General features: G+C 42.6%; 1 protein-coding gene across 9 annotated transcripts in view; it reads left to right on the forward strand.

The window, feature by feature from the left end:
- Positions 1-21294, forward strand: part of ZBTB38 (zinc finger and BTB domain containing 38) — a 170999-nt gene that overhangs the window by 45487 nt on the left and 104218 nt on the right. For 6 of the 9 annotated variants that reach the window (XM_047874298.1, XM_047874296.1, XM_047874302.1 and 3 more), the window contains exons 1-2: positions 12094-12597; positions 13775-13847. The gene's annotated coding sequence lies outside the window, so the exon portion shown is untranslated. Of the gene's footprint in view, positions 1-12008; positions 12598-13774; positions 13848-17724; positions 17847-21294 lie in introns of those variants that run through there. The other 3 variants (XR_007155502.1, XM_047874299.1, XR_007155499.1) reach the window with 3 other exon arrangements.

Here is a 21294-nt window from a genome sequence, read left to right on the forward strand (position 1 = left end):
CTTGTTAGGGGAATATAATCTTTTAAATTGATAAGTGAATGGAACATGAGTTCAAAGATAAGAGAAAATAATTATTCTTATTTTTATACTTTTGAACATCTATGTTTATGAATAAAACAACTATGTTTACAGGTGATTTTAAGTTTATGGGGTTTTTTTTCTTGAAAGAGTGAGAGAGAGGATGTGTGTGAGGGGGCGCAAGCAGGGGAAGGGCAAAGGGAGAGAGACTCTTAAGCAGGCCCCACACCTAGCACAGAGCTGGACACAGGGCTTAATATCACAACCAGGAGATCATTACCTGAACTAAAATCAAGAATTGGACACTTAAGTGACTGAACTATTCAGGCGCCCCTAAGCTTACATTTTTTTAACTTAAACTTAATTGAATATTGATTCAGACACATGTTAACATATATATTTCTTTCTGTGCTCCAAATTCTACTTTGGACCTTAAAAACTCAATTGGTAGAGGGGTGCCTGGGTGGCTTAGTCAGTTAAGCATCTGACTTTGGCTCAGAGTATGATCTCACGGATCACGGGTTCAAGCCCCACGTTGGCTGTGTGCTGACAGGTCGGAGCCTGGAGCCTGCTTTGGATTGTGTTGTCTCCCTCTCTCTCTGCCCCTCCCCTGCTTGTGCTCTGTGCCTCTCTCTCTCAAAAACAAATAAACATTAAAAAAAAATTTTTTTTTAAACCTCAATTGGTAGTAAAATACCCAACTCATCTAGGTTTTTAGGGACTACTTTAGTTTTAAAACTGGAAGTCCCACATCCTGGGAAGCTTAGCAAACTGGGGCAGGAGGTTACCGTTATTGGCAGACAATCCTCTGACCTTCACAACAGCCATGTGGCAACCTGGTGTGAAATCTGCATGCAGGGTTTTTATTCCCATTAACAGAAGCAGCAGCTGGGCTCAGACATGTTAACATGTTTTGGCCAAGGCCATAGTTTGGTTTATAATTTATCCATCTTTCTCACGTCCTTTTTCTACTTAATGTGATTGGTTGATTTATTTCTGAGGTCTTTCCTCCCTCCCCAGTGGAGAACTTAGTTTTTTCTTTCTAGAAATCAGTTTTATTTTCACCTGGAGGAGCCATGGTCTAGAGTTAACTTCAGCAGTAACCCCTAGAAATTCTTTTGTAGAGACATTCAGGGAGGTTGCCTTAGTCTTTGTAAGATGGGTAGAAACAAAGGTTATGAAGATGTTCAGTGCATGGATTACTGTGCATTTTAAAAATTATTTTGCTGATTATTTAAAATATATTAATATTGGGACACCTGGGTGGCTCAGACAGTTAAGTGTCCAATTCTTGATTTTGGCTCAGGTCATGATCTCATGGTTTGTGAGTTGGAGCCCTATGTTGGACTCTCCACTGGTGATGTAGAGCCTGCTTGGGACTCTCTCTCTCTCTTTCCGTCTCTGTCTGTCTCTCTCCCACTTGGTGTCTCTCTCTCTCTCTCTCTCTCAAAATAAACAAATAAACTTAAAAAACATAGTAAAATAAAATACGTTACAACTTATAATTAGCTTTTCAATGATGGTTTTATTGGGATATAATTCACACACCATAAAATTCACTCATTTATGCTCTTAGCCCCTATTCTTAGAGTCAGGGAAATGCAAATTAAAGTAAAAGTGATGTGATGAGCACCGGGTGATGTATGTAAGTGTTGAATCACTAAATTGTACACCTGAGTCTAATACTACACTGTATGTTAACTAACTTGAATTTAAATAAGACTTAAACAAAAAAATAAATGACATGACATGTAATATACTCTACTGCTCTTCCAAAAAATAAAAGGCAAAAGTGAAATACCAATTTTTACCCATCAGAATGGTAAAATGTAAAAAAAAAAAAGTGATTACTATTCAGTGATGGCAAAGATGTGGGAGAATGTTTAGTCTCAGATATTAACGGTTGAAGTATGACTTGCTTCAGCTTTTTTGAAAATTATCTGAAAATATCTATTACTACTTTAAATACACAAAAAACCGAAACAATAATTTCACTTTGGACAATTTATTTCATAGAACTAAAATTATGAAAAGATAAGGATATTTATTGCAATATCTCTTTTGACAAAAGAAACAAATACCTGGGGAAAAAACCCTTTGTCCATCAGAAGGGAATGATTGAGCAACATGGTTGGCCATACCACAAATGAGTTCGAGCACTCTTCCCCAAACTTAAATCAGTCTTACATCATTAAAATATTTTTATTTGACTTGGCTCCAGGATTCTACAGAGAAACATAATTAATAGGATTCATATTTACATTATATATGCATTAATAGTATACATATATGTGCATATATACATAATAGGATACATATACACAGAATATTTATTATGAGGAATTGGCTTACATGATTATGGAGGCTACGCAGTCACATGCTGTATCATCTGCAAGCTGTAGACCCAGTAAAGCCTGTGGTATAGTTCTGAGAAGCAGGAGAGACCATGGTGTAAGTCTCAGTCTCAGGGCAGGAGAATACCGGTGACCCAGGTCATCAGGCGGAGTGAGACCAAATTCTCCCTGCCTCCGCCGTTTTGTTCTAAGCCCTCAACAGATTGTATGATGCTCACCCATGTGGCAGAGGGCCATCTGCTTCACTCAATCTATAGATTCAAATGCTAATCCCACTCAGAAACATTCTCACCGACACACCCAGAAATAATGTTTAGCCAAATAACCAGGCACCCCATGATCCAGTCAAGTTGACATAAAATCAATCAGTACACGTATATTTGTTATAAAATGAAGTTTTATAGTACCACAGTCAACAGAAAACCAGGATTACTTACTATGCCTTGAAAAATCTGTAATATGAAATCAAAGACAACAAAAGGATGTTACTCATTCCTAGTTAGATAGCATGGCCTATCAAAGATTCTAATCCTGAGCCCAGCGATCTACAAAAAAAGTGAAATGTCAAGTGTCAGAGATACTAAAGACACACACTGCATGATTCAGGGTTATTGAATGTCCCTCATAGGCTATATTAGCTCCTTGGAGTCCACAGTACTGATCATTCTGAACTTCTATAAACATATAGGAGATTCTTATTTTGGACCTGAAGGGATATTCACAATTTATTAGATAAAAAAAGTAAGTTGTAAAGTAATGTGTGTTAATTCAACGTTTATATAACAGGCAAAGTCCAAAGAAACCCCTGTGTGTGGATTGGTTGCTTGTCTTGGTGTGCACATGGAGAAGTGGATGAATATCTCAAGTATAACCATAGGAAATGACCATTTTTATAAGTTAAAAATGATCTAAACCTGGATATTAATACAACTCCACCTAATAAACCACCAAGGCTGTTGACATTGATTATGGGAAGGAGTAATAGAAAGTCTTATAAGTCTTTTATTATATTGCTTTTAATTATGAGCATATATTACTTTTGAATTTTTCACAATTCTAAGAAAACCATTCCAAAAGAAATCAAAAGAAAGAGAGTACATAGCCCAAGCCATCAAAAGCTGTGAATAAAGCTGCAAGTCTTTAGTTATATGTCGGTGACATCTCAGTAAAGCTTTGAGGAGGGGAAGCTTCAGATCCTTGGGTAGATCACATATCATTAATCCACCTCAGCACTATTGACATTTGGGACCAGATAATTAAGATGTTGAAATAACTCGTAAGAGCATAATAGTAACACACCTGCAGGTGGTCTTTCTATTTGGATGAGGATAGAAACCTTAAGTCCCAGGGATGAAATTCCATCAGTAGTGAAGGACTTGGGGGCATCGAGGCCACTTCCTTAGTTGTGAGGGGTTGTCCCGTGTAGTATAGGATGTTTAGCAGTATCCCTGGATTCTACCTACCCATGATAGTAGCACCACCCATCCCCAGTCAAATGACAGCCAGAAATGTCTACACAAGTTGCCAGACATTCCCTGGGGGCAGAATCAGCCCAGGGTGAGAACCACTGCTCTAGTTTTCAATTTCTCATTACTGATGGGACACCTTGAACCAAGTTCCCTTAAAGATCTAACACTGTCTGATTTCACCAATATGGAATCTATGAATGTTTTCCAGAAGCTGTTTTCCTCCAGAGCCACTAGAGGGGACACTCTGCAACACAAAGGACAGAAGAGACCTTGGGGAACCTTGTTTTCCTCTACTTGTGGACTTTGTTGTCTCTGATTTGGAGGGCCCAGCCTTTAATAAATAGTCTTTGATGTTGAGAGCTATAACCTTTACCCACAAGGCATGTAGAGCTGTTTGCCTTGTGGTTTGTGCCATAAAAGTCGGTGTTTTGAGATATGGTGGAAGAGAGTGAAGTGTTCTTTGCTTCTTTAAACATTCTTCATAAAGCAGTCAGATGAATAATATTACTAAAAAGAAGTTTTGTGTCTCCATGAAGAGAGCCCATGGGACAACCAGGATAGGAGGTCAAAGACTGAGTTCTCTTCCTGGTCCTGCCACTTCCAGGCTATGAGACATTGGCCAAGTCTCTTAACCTTTCTGGTTAGATATAGCAGCTAAGGAGATAAGCCGAGAGATTAAGGTCACACATGGAATTATATGGTCAAGCAAGGGTTTGGATCTGACCTGTCGATTCCATGGAATACTTGTGAAAATCAAATGAGGTGGTGTATGTGAAAGAGCATTGAGGAATAGGAAGCCCCTTACAAGTTCAGGGTGTGGATTTTCAGGTATTATGAGGGCAAAAGGAGATGGTGACTAAGAGTGAGCATGGGGGGGAGGGGTGCATGGGGGATGGGTGGAGGAGGTCCGCAAAGGCAACAGCAATAATCCTCCACCAACTCTTATAAATTATAGAAAAAGGCCTTAATGCCCCCAAATCCTTCACTGCTGATGGAACTTCATCCCTGGGACTTAAGGTTTTGATCCCCATCCAAATGGCCAGACCACTTTATGCTCTTAGGAGTTGCTTGAACACCTTAATGAAAGTGAAAGATCTACTCCGACATTTGTTTCTCAGACTTTAAAAATCCTGAACCACAGTGACAAATATGTTTCACAGAGAGACCCAGCTCGCACCCATATTATAAAACCAAAACAAAAGTCTTGTAATGTACTTGAATTCTTCTGTTTTATTTTGTCACTTGAAACTCACGCTGGTTCTGACCCAATAAATAGTGGGTACTGACCTGCAGTTTTAAAAACACTGTCCTAGAAGTTTTTCTGGAGGATGGAGTCCTGGTCCTAGGCTGGGGAAGAAACAGGAGATACGACCACCAAACATTACTCAGGGAGCCTCGAGGATGAATTCTTTTACAATTTTCTAGGAGCTGATTCTTTGGGGAATGGTTCAGGAAGAGGAAATGAAAGCAATAATCCCGAATTCATCTAAATGAATGAGGATGGGCCACTGAGCAGTAGCCTCCCAGCTGGATTCTCAGAGGTCATGATCTAAACCCCGCTCCATTAACATGACGTATAGATAGGTATAATATAACCAACACCATAATAAAAATTAAAACCCAACATTTATTGAGCCCTTATCAGATGTTGCACTGAGCACTTTATGTGAATGGTGATACAAACAAAGTTTGAGAGTTCCCTGGTTTTCTTTTTGTCCTGAACGCTAAAAAGAATTCTGGCTTTGCCTGTCCACTTTCTTCCCCTTACCTATCAGAAGAACAGGACAGAAATAGAAGAATTAGAGCAGCATTGGTTAGGGGGGGAGAAAAACTTGCTAGGGAGCTTGGGAGAAAGAAGGCAAGGCCAAAGCTATTGGGTATAAGGAGTTTGGATAAGACGGGGAAAAGGATGTTAAGAAGGCTTGCAGGGGGCTCTATATGGTGCTTGAGAAATGCAAGTATTGAATATGAGTTAATTTGAAATTATTTTTTGGTGACCGGACTGGGTTTCTTAGATTGTAACATCACCCTGAGACTGGCCCATGTGGGTTATGGTCTCAAGAGGGTCACATAAGCATTATCTTATTTAATTTTCATAACAAACCCAGCAGGTGGTATTATTATTTTCTTTTTTTCCAGATTAACAAAATGAAGGAGGCTGATACAGGCTAAGTAACCTTAAAGTCATATAACTAAGAAATAGTGGAGCCAGTACTGAAACTTAGGTCTGTCAACCTCCAAAGCTCTTAACAAGTCCATGAACAAAGATTATTTCTAATATAAATAATATCAATTAAGAATAAAATAATTAGGATAGGATTTAATGAAAGGAATATAAGACTTGTACGCCAAAATGGTAAAACATTGTTGAGAGAAATTAAAGATCTAAATATATGGAAAGGCTTCCCAGTTTCACGGATCAGAAGACTTAATATTGTTAAAATGGGGATACTCCCTAAACCGATCTACAGGTAGAACACAGTCTCTGTCAAAATCCCAGCTGGAATAGGGGCGCCCGGGTGGCTCAGTTGGTTAAGTGACCGACTTTGGCTCAGGTCATGATCTCATGGTTGGTGAGTTTGAGCCCCGCATTGGGCTCTGTGCTGATAGCTCAGAGCCTGGAGCCTGCTTCCGATTTTGTGTCTCCCTCTCTCTCTACCCCTCCCCTCTTCACACTCTGTGTCTCTCTGTCTCTCAATAATAAATAAACCTTTAAAAAACAATTAAAAAAAAAAAAACCCAGCTGGATTTTTTCTAGAAATTGAGAAGATAATCCTAGAAATCAAATAGAAATGCAAGGGATCCAGACTGGCCAAAACAGTCTTTTTTTTCTTAATTTTTGTTTATAACATTTATTTATTTTTGAGAGAGAGAGCATGAACAGGGGAGGGTCAGAGGAAGAGGGAGACATAGAATCTGAAACAGGCTCCAGGCTCTGAGCTGTCAGCACAGAGCCTGACGCGGGGCTCGAACCCACAGACCGCGAGATCATGACCTGAGCCAAAGTCGGACGCTTAACCGACTGAGCCACCCAGGCACCCCCAAAACAGTCTTGAAAAAGCACAAAGTTGGACTCATCCTCTCTGATTTCGTATTTATTATGAAGCTATAGTAATCAAAACAGTGTGGTGCTGGCATAAGAACAGACAGATCCATGGAATAGAATTAAGAGTCCAGAATTAGCAAATATTTATAGTCAGTTGATTTTTGACAAAGGGGCCGAGACAATTAAATGTGGGAAAGAATGGACTATTTTTTAAAATAAGCTTTGGGGCGCCTGGGTGGCGCAGTCGGTTAAGCGTCCGACTTCAGCCAGGTCACGATCTCGCGGTCTGTGAGTTCGAGCCCCGCGTCGGGCTCTGGGCTGATGGCTCAGAGCCTGGAGCCTGCTTCCGATTCTGTGTCTCCCTCTCTCTCTGCCCCTCCCCCGTTCATGCTTTGTCTCTCTCTGTCCCAAAAATAAATAAACGTTGAAAAAAAAAAAAAATTAAAATAAGCTTTGAGGGCACCTAGGTGGCTCAGTCAGTTAAGTGTTCAACTTTGGCTCATGTTATGATCTCACAGTTCATCAATTTGAGCCCTGCAACAGGCTCTGTGCTGACAGCTCAGAGCCTGGAGCCTGCTTCGGATTCTGTGCCTCCCTCTCTCTCTGTCCCTCCCCCACTTATGCTCTTTCCCTCTCTCTCTCTCTCTCAAAAATAAGTAAATAAATAAAATTTATAAATAAATAAAATAAAGTAAAATAAAATAAACTTTGTATTTTAGAACAGTTTTAGATGTTTAGAGTTCTTGTGAAAATAATTTTTCAACAAATGATTCTAGATATCCACAGGAAAAGAATGACTTTGGATCCCTACCTTATACTATATAAAGTGGATCATAGACCTACATGTGAGAACTATAACTATTAATCTATTAGGGGTGCCTGGGTGGCTCAGTGAAATGTCCAAATATTGATTTCGGCTCAGGTCATGATCTCACATTTGTGAGACTGAGCCCCACACTGAGCGTAGAGCCTGCTTAGGATTCTCTCTCTGCCCCTCCCCTTTTCCCCTCAAAATAAGTAAATAAACATTTTTTAAAATAAAATAATACTGGGGCACCTGGGTGGCTCAGCCAGTTGGGCATCCGACTTCGGCTCAGGTCAAGGCTCGTGAGTTTGAGCCCCATGTCAGGCTCTGTGCTGATAGCTTGGAGCCTGGAGCCTGCGTCTCCCTCTTTCTCTGCCCTTCTCCTGCTCATGCTCTGATTCTCTCTCTCAAAAATAAATAAACATTAAAAATTTTTTTAAATAAAATAAAACTATGTTAGAAGAAAACTTGGGTATAAATCTTTATGACCTTGGATTGGACAGTGGTTTCTCAGGTTTGACACCGAAAAGCACAAGTGATGTAACAGAAGATTCATAAAGGGAATTCATCAATATTAAAAACCTTTCTCCTTCGAAGAGTATCATAAATAAAGTGAAATGACAACCCACAGACAGGGCGATAATATTTATAAAGCGTATTTCTGATACGGGATTTGTATCCAGAATGTATAAAGACAACTAATCCAATTTAAAAATGGACACAGGATTTGAACAAACAGTTCTCCAGAGAAGACATGCAAATGACCAGTAAGCCCATGAAAAGATGCTCAACATCATTAGTCATTAGGGGGATGTAAATCACAAGCACAATGAGATACCACATCAAAACCACTGGGATGGCTAGAATCAAAAAGATAGGCAAGAATTGTGTTGTGAGGATGCGCCGAAATCAGAACTCTCACACATGGCTGGTGGGAATGTAAAATGGCGCACTTTGGAAAACAGTCTGGCAGCTCCTCAAGATGTTAAACAGGATGCTCCCTTCGCAGCCCATGTACTAAAATGTCAAACATCGAGTCACCTTACAACCCAGCCCAGCACTTCTACTCCTTGGTATCCACCCAAGAGACATGAAAACATACGTCCACACAAAAGCTTGTACTGGAATATTCATGGCAACATTATTCACAACAGTAAAAAATGGAAACAACCCAAATGTCCATCATCTGATGTATGGATGAACAAAATGTGGCACATCCACACAATGGGATATTATTTGGGCCTAAAAATGAATGAAGTACAGGGGTGCCTGGCTGGCTCGGTTGGTGGAACATGCAGCCCTTGATCTTGGGGTCATGGCTCCCAGCCCCATGCTAGGCCTAGAGCTTACTAAAAAAAAGTTAAAATAAATAAACAAACAAACAAACTGAAAAAGGGGAATGAAGTACGGATATATTCTACAACATGGATGAACTGTGAAAATATTATGCTAAGTGAAAGAAGCCAGACACAAAAGACCACATACTATATGATCCCATTTATATGAAATGTCCGGAAGATGCAAATCTATAGAGACAGAGAGAAGGTTAATGTTTGCCTAGGACAGGGGGGGTGAGCGGTGGCATGAGTGAGAGTGACTACTAATGGGCATGTAGTTTCTTTCTGGGGTGATAAAAAAGCTTCTAAAATTAGATTACAGGTCACACAATTCTGTAAATATACTCAAATCCATTGACTTGTACACTTTAAGTGGGTTAACCTTATGGTATGTAAATTATATCTTAATAAATTGTGTTTTTAAAAAGTGCATGAGATGAAAAAAATTGGAGGCAGCAAGTATAGAAAAGTCTTTGAGGAATTTCTTGAACCTGTAAAGGTTTTACTGATGTATTTTTTGATTACCAGTATATAACTGCATTTGTTGTAACAAACGATTCTCTAGATGGCGTAGAGGTTAGGGGGTGTCACTGTACTTACTTCTCTGGGTCCCCCAGTAGATGTTTTGCCCAATTCTGATTTTATCTTATTAGGATCAATCCCAGAACACACAGTGCCAGGCTTTGTATCTCACTGAAGCTTACTCATCATTTCCCCTTTTTTTCCTTTTGTCTTCACATTATCCTGGCCCCGCAAGGTAGAATGAAAAAATAATAAGCCTCTCTTTGTCTTATTAGAGAAATAAACACCTGTGTATGTGAAGCAAGCAAGGCCACCAAGCCTTTGGGGAAGCAGAGTGGGGAGATGCCCAAAAGGCATTTTCTACAGAGAACCAAGGGGGAAAAAAAAAAACAAAAAACCCAAGCCTTCTGCCAAAAATGCCTGGAACTTAAAGTGCTCTCCTCAGCCCAAGGTCAGGCTCTGCGTGGACGTTGACAATGACCCTGATCAGTTGTTGCTGCTCCCTTAATTAAAAGCATGTGGCTTCCTCTCTTCCAAAATTCACCTTTGCTAATTCCACCTGCCTGGGGAGTCAGAACCCACAGCACAAGTGTAATTCCTCAGAGTAGCAACTGGCAGAACTCCCAGGAACAAGGTGGCAACACGATGTCCCCAGCTACCAGAGGCATCGGTCTCCTGAGCCAGGGAGAGGGGTCTCATAACCACAGTGGGGAGGAAAGCCATGGAGTGGCATTATTGAGGAGGCCACTGACATCTCCCTCCCTACTTCTGCAAGGGGCTGGAAATTCCTGGCATTTGTCTTCCTCTTGGAATGCGACATTTACTCTAGGAGAACCATGGAAAAGTACAAACCACAATCATAAAGCCCAGAAGGAGAAGGTACCTCCAAGGTCATCTTTATCCTGGGCCCAGATACCCCCATAAGCAGATGTTCTTCTCTGGCCAACCCACCTCACCTTGGCTTGAGCACAGCCACTGATAGGACTCGCACTCTGTCTCAGAAAGGCAGCTGATTCCTGGTAGAGCAGTGCTAAGGGCAGTCACTGCCCCTGTCAGGTCCAGCTCTGTCCCTGTCACCTCCAGCCCCGCCTTGTACTTGAAACATGCCTTTGTTCTAACTCCTTCTCTAGGCCTTGGGAGTCTTTGAGAGCTATCTTGTTTTTCTTCGCTCTAGTCTTCTTGCCTGTCCCAGACAAGCAGTGCCTTTAGCTGCACTGACCCCCCACGTATCCCCATGAGTCCAGGAGGCAACAAAGACAATACTTGGCCTCAGCCCCTCTGAGATACCCAGTCCACGGTTCTCCCACACCCTGCATCCACCACACGCCGCCAGACGTCCCTGACTTTGTCTCCCCATCCTAGCTTCTTACCCCCACTGGGACCTGACAATGAACCTGCCTTCCTGACCACTCTGGCTATCCCAGACCTTGTGTTGACCCATTGAGAGGACATGAGGCCTACTTCCCTAGACAGACCATCCCTAATTCCACTACTTCCTTGTGGAATGATTTCAAGCCCCATCATTACCCTTTGCTCACCTGAACAGGCTGCCTTTGGTCATTGTTCACACATTCACTTCAGCCACTCAGCATGGTGATTCAGAACACAGGATTTGAGACCAGATGATCCAGGCTCTGCCATTAACTAGTGTGAGACTTTAGAGAAGTCTCTTAATCTCTCTGAGCATCATTTTCCCATCAATAGAATAGGGAAGAATAATAGTACCTAACCTTATAGCTTCGTCATGATGATAACAATAAATGAAATCATCTTTGTAAAGCACTTAGCACAGAGGCTTGAACATTCAGTGCAAGTATTCAGTATATGTTTTCTACTATTTTATTCTAAAATTATCATCTAGGGGCACCTGGATGGCTCATTCAGTTAAGTATCCGACTCTTGATTTCGGCTCAGGTCACGGACTCATGGTTCATGAGATCAAGCCCCGCGTCAGGCTCCATGCTGACAGCATGGAGGCTGCTTGGGATTCTCTCCCCTGCTCTCCCTCTCCCTGTCCCCTCCCCGTTCATACATGTGCACGTGCTCTCTCTCTCTCTCAAAAATTTTAAAAAGAATTATCATCTAAATGTATCAAAATTCATTCATTCACCATATATTTACTGAGTCCCATGCCAGCACTGGGATATAAAAACCCTTTTAAAGAATGGTCCTCTCTTAAATCCAGGAGGTGCAGGCTCACACTGGCACTCAGAGGCAAGGAGCTGAGGTCCAGGGCCATGGCATAAAGGCACTGACCACCAGATAGTGTCTAGGGAATGTGACAAGAGCACCTTCCATCTCTTCACATACATGTCTTTTAATACCGTGTCGACTCCCTGGTTAAGGCAGCACCACAAGGAAAAGGGGGAATGCCAGAGGGAGAGGTAAGAAATCCCCAGAGAAACGCCCTCTTCTGCTTCTCTCTTTGACAGAGCGTGGCCATGCCTCTGCCATGCAGGAGGGTGACGTCCCTTGGGGGAGGCCTTCTTGAATCTGCCTGGGACTGTTCCGGAAGTAGGAAGGGCGGCTGGGGGTGGAGAGACAGCAGGAATGTTCTCCTGGCTTGCTGCTCTGTACAGGCGAGTGTGCCGAGAGGAGGGCCTCTGGACATCAAAGGTTCCTTTTGTCCCCTTCCGAGTGGCAGGGCAGCCAGGCCGCTGGCGATGACTCAGGCCTGGCCCTGACGTCACCCACGCCCGGCCACTGGCCTCCCTCTGCAGCCAGGAAACTGGCTGGGGAGTGGCACTCGCAGCTGCAGCAAATCTCAAAATAAGGAGGCAACTGCCTCTCTCCTCCTCCTCTCCATCTCCTCACAACACACCTTTCTTTTCTTCTTCTTTTTCTTTTTTTTTTTTTTAGCCTTATGGAAGGTTTTGCTTGTAGATCAACTTTCAAAATGTAGGAAGTCAGAATGGGTGACATCATCAGAAAAATATGTGGAGCTGATCTCAACAAGAAGTGAAGAACCCAGAGCAAGAAAGCGGTTTTAACTCCTGAGCCCAGGGAGTTGGCAGCGTTTGGGTTTCAGAGGAGCCAGCATCTCCGAGTAAGTGAAGGCCCACCCCTGCCCCTCTCACTCAGCACCCTACACTGTGTGGCGCCATCTTGTTTCCTGACACCTGCGGCTTGGCAGGCCCCAGCCCGGAGGGAGGTGGTGGGGACTACATTTGGGAGACCCTCCAAATATAGCACCAAAGCGATTTTATCTGATCTCTCTCTTTTCACAGGACCAGACAAGAATGCATTTCCTCTCAAAAAAAAAAAAAAAAAAAAAATATATATATATATATATATATATATATGTATATGTATACATACACATAGGCTGAAACCCTGGGGGAAATGGCTCAAGTCGTGCCTTCCCGGGTCAACCTTCTTGTTTTGTCTCCTCTTCCTCCTCCCAGAGCCCTGGTGCTCTGTTTTGGACTGCAAGAATGTTTGTTCAGAGTTCTGAACTCTTTGCTTCCTGAATCTTAAACCGAGTAATCAGACATAAAAAGAAAGCCTGTTCTAGGCAAATACGTCCCCTATGTCGTCCACTTGTAGTTTTGCACTTAACCTGGTAAAAGATGGCAGGTCTCATAAGAAAACATCCACAACCTGCCGCCTTCACAGAGCGTGTTTCTGGTTGCTTCTGATTGTTTTGGTGCGCGCACCTCCATTGTTTCATCACCATGTTTATAGAGTGCTTATTTTAATTCCTGCTTGGGCTATTGCATCTGGAATGATACTAAACACAAAGACAGATCTAGTGTATCTCTGATATCTGTTTTAATGTCACCTAAAAAACTTAAGTCTTTGCATAGCCTATAATTTTACAAGCTCTGGAAGTTCCTAACCAAGAAAGTTAAGTTCCTGAGAGAGAAGTTTAAATGTGTACATAAGAACTGCAGAGCACATAGGCATAGAAATCATACCCAGTGCTCCTAGCCTCCAGTGTCATCCCCTGAGTCAGCATTTAGTCTTTGAATAGCTTACTTAGCAGAGTAGAATTGTTCTTTATAAATTCTGTTTTATAATGATTAGAGGGGGATGTATTAAAAAAATAAATCTTATTTTAAAGGCAGCGGAAAAGCTTGTCATTCACTGGAAAACAGTGGCAAATTCCTTTGTAGTCTGACAACACTCTTGGAAAGTAACCCTATATTTGTTTTGTTTTGTAATTCTAATATATTCATTTTGTACATCTTACGTTTACTTTTTGTTTTAATTTAATGCATCAGGTTGTCGATGTGAGATTCTGCTAAATTACTGTTCTTCTGGCTGTAAGATCTGAATGCTGTGACCACTAATTTGGTGAGTGTCATTTGTCCCTAATGGCTGCTTAAATTTAAATTCACTAATTCTGTTCTCTTGGTTTATAGTAAAATTTAAGGAAAGGGGAGAAGGCATGGGAACTTCCACACACACACAAAAACAACTACATCAAAAAGGACATGTAAGTGTTAGGATATGCCAATTGCTATAGTAGACTGAAAAATGTATAATGGCTCAAACACAACAGAAGTTTATTTCTTGCTCACGTGACAGTATAGTGGGGCAACTCTCTTTCACACATGCATTCAGAGATACAGATGGAAAGAGACTCCACCTTCTGCAGCATGTGATTTTCAAGGCCATCAGGACTGTCTCCACTCCCCAGTGAAAGAGAAGAAGAGTATGAATAAGAGCAGAGGGGAGGTTTTCACAGGCCATGCCTAGAAGGGATGTACAACACTTCTATTCACATTTGGTTGACTAAAACTCAGTCACATGACCATGGCTAACTGCAAAGGGATCTGGGAAATGTAGTTCCCAGGGAGGCAGCCACTTCCCAGCAATGGTCTAGAGAGTTTCTGGATAAGAGGTTGTCCTCTCTGGCACAGCATAATAAAGAGCTTTGAGATGCTCAAGGATAAGATACCAGAATGAATTAGTGGGAGAAGCAAAAAATTATCAGATATTTAGTATTCCCTGACTGACTCTCTTAGGTAAAATCTAGCCATATGGGCAAGGAGCAGTGGGTGAGATTTTTCAAGATGCCTCTGTTCTTTCCAACCCTGAGCCTTTCTATGAGCACTACCATGCTGCCAGTGACCAGTACATGAGGAAGGACTTTCTTTCCCTTATTTTCCCCTCCAGGGTCCTCTTGGTCTAGGATCATTCTGGCATTGTTTCCTGCTTCTGGGTCTAGTCATGCTAGTTGGAATTGTCCAACAGAATTCTGTTCCCCCAACTTTTAGCCCCAGTAGTCTGTTGGAAATCTCGTGGTTTCTTTAGCTCATGGTTCTGTCTGCTTCTGGGAACTTTGGGAAGCTATCCTGCCTGATCTACTCCAGATCTTGGCAAGTGTTTTAATCTTAGGTGTGTGATCGGGGTAAGGGGTAGGATCCCTGACTGAAATGAGATCTTCAAACCAAGTTATTAGAGAAACATTTAAAAATAGATTCAAAAGGCTCAGGCTGGAGAGATTAGTGCAACCCTAAGGATTTGATACATAATTCTAGTTTTTTCTTTTCAGGGAAAGTTTCAAAACATGTACTGAAATAATGAGTGGTAAGGGTATAATCCCTGTTTAGGGAACTCTGAGCTAATTTTATGTTTTATGTAGCCTTTTCACCATTGCTGGTCTTAGTGCAGAATTCCCCTGCTGGTAAATATCAGAAACCATATGGTGGGTACCTTATGATGCCCCAAGGGCAGCATAAAGACCTCCAGTAAAAACGGACTTCACATGCTTGCTTCAGCAGAGCATATACTAAAAATGGACTTTGCCTGAGTCTTTGTCTGAGATAGTTCTGTAGTTCTGTTGTCAATATCTGGCTAGATACCCTGGTTTCTGATTGTATTTTGCCCCTGGACTTGACATTTCTGAGGCCCACACCCACACCCTGAAGAGCACACATTGTCCATTGTGTGGGAAGGCAGCTACTGGCCAGTTTGACACAGCCTCTAGGGCTCTCATGGAAACTGGTGCCTGGCCTATTCTCCTATCACTGCTGCCTCACCTCTGCCGCTGCCCAGTGCTCTCACATCAGGAATGGTCTAAGGAGAAGTGGAGTAGAGTAAGTTGAATTGTTGCAAAAATGCTTCAGTCTCTCAGAGTTCATTTGCTGTGCCTTGGCTTTGTCCTGGAAGTATCTACTGAACTGAAAGCTGGCTGGGCTGGTGGAGGAAGCTAAAGATAAGACCAAGTTGAATGGGCCTGCTTAGAAGGGTGCAGCCAAAGGAGTAAGTTGAGAACAAATGCTAGGTTTCAAAAGCTAGAGCCAGGTGGGGATGATCTGTTACTGGAAGCCCCTGTCTAATGGAGTCAGCCAGGAAGGGCAAGGCCAAAGGCCATTCAAGAAGGAAAGATGTCAGGGTCCATTTACTTGGGAGGCTCAGCAGTCCCAGTTGATAAATTTCAACCGCCATGTGGTAGTGACTTCTCAGAGCACTAAGTACGTAGGAAGTGACATATGAGTGTGTGTGGAGGGGGTGGGCTGGGGTCAATCTCCTGATTACTCCTGTCTACCTGTATTGATAGCATGAAAGGGAGGGGTGTGTGATCGCCATATCAGAATTTCAGTACTGTCAGCGTGACCCCTCCACAGTGTTGTTACAGCACGTTGAGTGACCTCACAAACACAGCAACACGGCAGGGGTGACAAGGTATACACTTGGTAAATATTTTGATCTTCAACATTTTCAAAAAAGTGTCAAAGTAGACATTATGGGAAAAATTAGACTTTTCTTTAATTTTATATTTTCTTATTTAAAAAACTGTTTATTCCACGTGAGGGGTATAATTAAAATTTGGGGCACCATAGTCTTTTCAGAGCTTAGGTCACCTAAAGAGCTTAGCCCGGACCAATTAATCTGTGATAAGCAGGCATGGACGTGCACAGCAGGCTGACATAGATAGTGTCTAGACCAGTTGATTATTTTTATTATTTTTATTTTTTAACTTTATTTTTGTTTTATTTTTTTAATTTTTAATGCTTATATATTTTTGAGAGAGAGAGACAGAGTGTGAGTGGGGGAGGGGCAGGGAGAGAGGGAGACACAGAAATGAAGCAGGCTCCAGGCTCTGAGCTGTCGGCACAGAGCCTGACACGGGGTTTGAACTCAGGAATGAAACCGTGAGATCATGACCTGAGTTGAAGTGGGATGCTTAACTGACTGAGCCACCCAGGTGCCCCTATTTATTTATTTTTAAATGTTTATTTTTGGCAGAGAGAGAGCATGTGCCTGTGCGAGAGGGGGAAGGGGCAGGGGGGTGGGGGGGACAGAGGATCCGAAGTGGGCTTTGTGCCGATAGTAGAGAGGCGGATGTGGTGGAGCTCGATCCATGAGATCATGACCCGAGTGGAAGTCAGACATCCAACTGAGCCACCCAGGTGCCCCTCAGTTGGTTATTTTTAATCCCAGAGGTTTTATAGTTTTCATAGCACAGAAATGCAAGCCCTCTTCTTACACTGGGTCGGCATTTATGAATGTTCTTTTACTCCACTTAGAGGATTTTGCAATAAGGCCACGTCATATTCACCAAAGCTAAGAATTCATGGTAATAGGGCTTTGTAATTGCTCATGCTGAAATCCCCCGATTTCTTGTCAAGAACGAAGTTGGAAAACACCACAGTTGAAGACTTCACGGTTTTGTTTTTAACTCAAGAAGCCTCTGCTTTTCATCAGAACTTGAAAGCTTCCTCCCGCCTCCAAAATGGTATTTTTAAAGGATGTAAAACTGAGATTCTGTCAGAATAAATAAAGTAATATATGTGAAATGGTTTGGGGGGGAAAATGGTTTGGGCAACTTAGAACAATGTATAGCAAGTCAAGATACTGATGAAAATAATTATAATAATGGTTAGCATTGGTGTTTTGACTTTTACTGTTGGTATTAATATTGTAAGTATCATCATTTAACATTTTTTGGTCTTTCTCAATTGACTTTCATCTGAGATCCTTAGCACCACTCACTAGCTAGCCACAGCATGTGGGATAAAATTTTCAAGGTCATTCGGAAAGGTTTGACTATAGGCCAGAAGCCTAACCAAGAGGCTTGTAATGTTACTCAGAGAGAGGTTTGACCCGGGGTGGGGGGGGGGGGGGTCACTGAAATCTGTGAGACAGGATGGATTTGAGCTATCTCTCTGCCAAAAAAACCCCAAAAAAACAAAAACAAAAATGGTGTTTCCTGGCATTTTAGGGGGCTCCCAGTGCATTGACCACAGGAGGCTTTGAAACCACTCCACAGAAGCACTGACGTCGGGTGGTGTCTCCCAAATGAGAATGGAGTCCATCGCCTGTCCCAAAGCCCCTAAGCCTGAGTGCAGTCTGTCTGTTTGGTGTTAATGGGGCGGGGGATTATACAGAGTCAACAAGCATGAGTTCAACCCAAGAGCAGTAAAGAAGGTATCATTTAAACTGTGAACTCCCCTCCATGTCCCAGATCCTGTCATCTGTTATCTTGGAATGTAGCGGGGAAAGCAGTATCTAGTGAAAGGATTTTCTCATTGATCCAAATTCCTTGGCATCAACTATTCCAAGGTGCTTCACAAAAGAGAATGTAGCTTGAAATTTACCCCAGACACCAGCCAGAGTCTGAGTCCTTCTACGGCAGCCAGGCCATGGTTGGGCTGGACTCCTAAGAGGAGTCTCTTCCCTCCGTTTTCACCCTACATGAGGTGAATTCCTTTTTGTTTCTTTTAAAATACTTATCATTGTTTTTCAGATAAAAAGAGTCATAACTAGTTACTATACAAAAAATAGAAAATACAGAAAAATATCAAGGAGAAAACAACAGCTTCCAGGAATACAACAAACAAGCAACAATTCTGTATTACCATTTTGATGTATTTCTTTCCAGTTTTTCACATATAGAAATTATTTGACATGGTATTTTATGTTTTTTCTTACCTCACTTCCATTATGTTGTAAGTATTTCTCCAAGTCACTAAATGGCCTGTGAAAATTTGATTTTTTTTTATGTTATGTTATGTTATGTTAGTTAGTTATTTTTGAGAGAGAGAGAGAGAGCGGGAGCACAAGCGAGGGAGAGGCAGACAGAGGGAGACAGAGGATCTGAGGCAGTGTTTCCTGACAGGCTCTTTGCTGACAAGCTGTCAGCAGCTAGCCCAAAGTGGGGCTTGAACTCACAAACCGTGAGATTGTGACCTGAGCCAAAGTTGGACATTCAACCGACTGAGCCACCCACATAACCCTGAAATTTTGATTTTTAACGTCTGTGTTTCCCTTGCATTGATAATGTCTTAATTTATCCTTTTTGGGTTTTTTTGATGGGCATTTTTTTAAAATGCCTATTATTTTTTTTTTTTTAATTTTTTTTTTCAACGTTTATTTATTTTTGGGACAGAGAGAGACAGAGCATGAACGGGCGAGGGGCAGAGAGAGAGGGAGACACAGAATCGGAAACAGGCTCCAGGCTCCGAGCCATCAGCCCAGAGCCCGACGCGGGGCTCGAACTCACGGACCGCGAGATTGTGACCTGGCTGAAGTCGGACGCTTAACCGACTGCGCCACCCAGGCGCCCCTTAAATGCTTATTTTTGAGAGAGAGAGACAGAGCCTGAATGGAGGAGGGGCAGAGAGAGAGGGAGACACAGAATCTGAAGCAGGCTCCAGGCTCTGAGTTGTCAGCACAGAGCCAGATGCGGGACTCAAGCCCACAAATGGAACCGGGAGATCATGACCTGAGCCGAAGTCCGATGCTTAACCGACTGAGTCACCCAGTCGCCCCTTTGATGGGCATTTTGATTGGCTGTAATGCTCTGCTATTATCAATCTGTAAACATTCTTGTGGATGAATTTTTGTGGACATCTTAGGGAAAATTCCTAGAATTCAATCAGCAGGTCAAATGACCTGTTTCTAAATTTCCTAATGCACATCAGTAAATTAGCCTCCAGAAAGTCACCAGTGTCTATTTCAAAACCTAAGTCCCCTTCAGTTTCTCATGTTAAAATGCATGCTCCTAGGCCCAAGTGGCATCAGAAGCTCTAAGGACAGGGCCTAGGAATATGCTTTTCAATACAGCCTCCTAATCCTTATACACGTTAAAGCCTCTTGATATGCTGCATTCAATTCAATAAACATTCATTTCAGCAAACACTTATTAGAAAACAGAGAGCCTTGAGATAGTATATCTAAACCAGAATTTAACTTAAAGTGTCCTTTTTTGGCCTCTGAAGTTTAGATTTTTTCTTAATTGTGGTATGGTATAGTTGAAAGATTTTCAACTAGAGAATCAGGAAACCTTACTGTAAATATGAGATAACTGAGACCCAGAATGATTTACTTCCAGGGGGTTAGCCAGAGATTCAGTGGCAGCAGTAAAACAAGGACTTGGGTAGAAGCAGGGCCTAGATCTCCCCAACCTCAGGGTAGCAGAGGCAAGGCCCCAGTGAGAAGATAGACACCTCATGTGAGAGACTCTGCCTCAACCAGGAAACTTTGATCTGCCTTCTTATAGGCAGGGCCATATCTCAGGACCGGTATGGGCAGCCCAGACCCTGTGAGGGGCCCAAGGGCCCACCTTGGTCACCTAATGAGACCAGGCCACTGTGTGCCCTAAGCCCTGAAGTGGTAACACCGAACCTGGACCGAAGAGGACATGGGCAGCCACGCAGAGGCACGCACAAGAGTAGAAGAGGAGGCCGGGTCCAGAGTCAGAATGCAAAAGAGCAGAGACTCATATTGTAGTCAGATCTTAACTGCAAAAGAAGACAAAGCCAGAGCTAGAGGGGAGCTGTGTGACTCATTCTCAAGGATGGAGTCCCATCACATAACTTCACTGTCTGGGGAGGTACCTGTCCATAGCTGTGCCTGCCTTTTTATTTATTTATATTTATTTATTTATTTATTTATTTATTTATTTATTTTCAACGTTTATTTATTTTTTGGGGGACAGAGAGAGACAGAGCATGAACGGGGGAAGGGCAGAGAGAGAGGGAGACACAGAATCAGAAACAGGCTCCAGGCTCTGAGCCATCAGCCCAGAGCCTGACGCGGGGCTCGAACTCATGGACCGCGAGATCGTGACCTGGCTGAAGTCGGATGCTTAACTGACTGCGCCACCCAGGCGCCCCATGTGCCTGCCTTTTTAAATCTGAGAGGTGCTGTGCACCGGGCTGCCTTCTGACAGCAGGTGAGTAGTAGCACCTGGCTGAAGGAGGGGCAGTGGGTCAGAGAAGAGGCTCCTGAAATTGGGAAATCTGGGAAATTCTCTGTTAGAGCAGAAAACATAGTAAACAAACAACAACCAAATTAAAAAAAATTTTTTACCACCTTCTAAGGAGGTGTGAGCATCCATCCTGCTGCATAACCCTGCTCAAGCCCATCAGACCATTCCTATTGGTCACCTGATGGCATATGGCCGACCTTTCTCATTGTACCACCCCAGCTTCTGGGGGAGTCACCATCATATCATTTGCTTTTATGCTCAGCCTCCACAAACAGCTCAGTTCCAGATGGTCCCTAGTTCATGTTTAGGTTCTATAAATCACTATTTAGGTTCCTCCACAGCCAAGTCCACATCTTCTGCCTGTGACTGCACCAGGTGAAGTGCAAGAGCCAGAACGCAGAGGCACCAGGGAGTTTGCCTCTGATCACTAAGCTTTACTGCTTCTGTGAAGGGTCTTCATGGTCTCTTGGCTGTTCCCACATAGCATCACTGCTCTTCTCATTCTTGGCCTTCTGGTCCAAACTCGTAGATGATGGGTATGGATTCCAGGAAGTTCTACAACCTCCCTTCACTCAGGGG

Source organism: Prionailurus viverrinus, chromosome C2, assembly GCF_022837055.1.
Source record: "Prionailurus viverrinus isolate Anna chromosome C2, UM_Priviv_1.0, whole genome shotgun sequence".
NCBI classification, from domain to species: Eukaryota; Metazoa; Chordata; class Mammalia; order Carnivora; family Felidae; genus Prionailurus; species Prionailurus viverrinus.